The sequence below is a fragment of the Pinus tabuliformis genome, chromosome 5_1 (genome assembly GCF_031772625.1).
Source record: "Pinus tabuliformis cultivar Carrire ecotype Pingquan chromosome 5_1, CPIR1, whole genome shotgun sequence".
Taxonomy (NCBI): Eukaryota; Viridiplantae; Streptophyta; class Pinopsida; order Pinales; family Pinaceae; genus Pinus; species Pinus tabuliformis.
The window spans coordinates 631080673-631082641 of NC_142305.1; positions in this window are offsets into that span (position 1 = coordinate 631080673).

Consider the following 1969-nt stretch of genomic DNA (forward strand, 5'->3'; position numbering starts at 1 on the left):
CTGCAAGTATTTGGTTTTTATTTTAAGTATTATTGTAGTGAGCGTGTTTATTCCATTTCTATTAGCAACATTATTGATTTATCATTTCCAGTTAATTGCTTTAGTGTGGATTGAAAGATCAACAACTGTAAAGAACATTGACTATAGCTGTCTAAGTTCTCAGATTGGAGATCTTGCCTATGATTGATTTTCATTTGCATCAGTTTACAGGGGAGAGAGTTATCATTATTGAGTCCTCAACTGATGATTGTTTGAGTGAATGATTTAGTTCAGAACATTTTAGTTTCTTGTTGTTCTGATTAGATTTTGTTTCCAACATTCATTTACCTTTGCATTTTAAAGCACTATACCGCAAAAAATTACTCTTGATTAAATGACCACCTCAGACTGAGTACACTCTTGAAATAAAAAATCTTCCCTGGGTTGAAAATTAATGTGAAGATAATTAGGAGTTAAAAAGACACCTTTTATCGCTCAACACATACCATGAGTTATCAGATGTGATCCTTCTCATTATTAGATGGCTGTGACCATACCTTGGTTTCATTATGATCCTCTTTGACGGATGCTTGCACCCATACCTGGATCCATTTACATGATCATTATCTGGATGGCTGCGTCCATGCCATGATTCATGTATCATTTGAAAGAGTTCTTAGTTATGTATATGTATTTGTACTTGCTCGTAGGTTTTCCGAAGACGGACTATGGTTCCCCACACTGATTCATAAAGAATTTCATCCCTCACTCTAGCTTGACCTTCATGCTTTAAGGGGCATCTATTACACAACATTTTGTCACTGTCCCTATACTCCCCATTTCTTGATCTTGGAGGATCTCTATAGTGAACCCCACATGCTTTTCCTTCATGAAGAAACTCCCATTATGTCCCTCTTCATGAGCAAATCCATTCCCTTTTGCACCATTTCCACTGAAACCTCTGTTTTTCCTAGTTTACAAGACCGACACTAATGGCTTTTGTCTCCCCCATGCCAATGTGCAGAGATTAGCACTATCCCTAGCACTGATTGGAGTGACTGAGCTGTGATCCAATCGCGCCAGTCCTATTATGGAATTTTTTTTAAATTAAGAGTCGAAGCTTCCAGCTCTAGAAGCTTCGTAACGGAAGTCTGGTAAATGGTTTGGCCGGATGGGGTCAAGGATGTCAGTTTGAGATCCTTTCCCATATAATTATGGAACTACCTCAAGGGATAAGACCTTCTCCCATGAGGAGAGGATCCATCTCCCATCCATTCATCCTATATAAACCTCCCTTCTTCCCAAGCACAAGCTAGTGTTAATGTTGGTGTGCTAGTGCTATTTTGGTTTGGAGTAAACAACAAGCTATTCATAGTTGTAGCTATCTAGTTGTGTGAGGGAGAAGTGTGATTTGGTTTGGAGTGAAGCCTAAATGGAAGAGTCTTAAAGCTATTATTGATTGAGGCCATCATGGAATGCTAGCATAAGTGTGTAGGAACCTGGTCTTGTGAGAGGATAATCGCAACGTCAAGACAATTGTTGTAATCTCTTCTTGATATCAATATATATGCAACTATCGATTGATTTCCTACATGATTTTTCATCTAATATATTCATGGGTAAATGTTTCTTGACTTAGGTTGAATTACAATTTGTCTATTATCATGGTTATTGTTTGTTGTTGTTTACTTGTTTCAGGTGTTTGAAGAAGGAAGCGAGAGATAGCTGGAGCGAGCAAGTAAGGACATCATCAAACGAGATAAGCGTACTAAGAGGTAGTCCCTCTTAATTGGTTCTAACCTAAGGAAATATTCAATAGAATGTATCTGTTGTGGCTAGACCCATTATCGGGCTAGAGGAATTTGTTTGTGTCTGCACTTATAATTTTACTTCACACCTTCCTCTAGTTACCAACAAGAGGAGTCGCCAAGGGTTTACTGCTATCCATGTGGAATCTCTTGAGTATCTCATTGGCATACTTGCCTTGAGA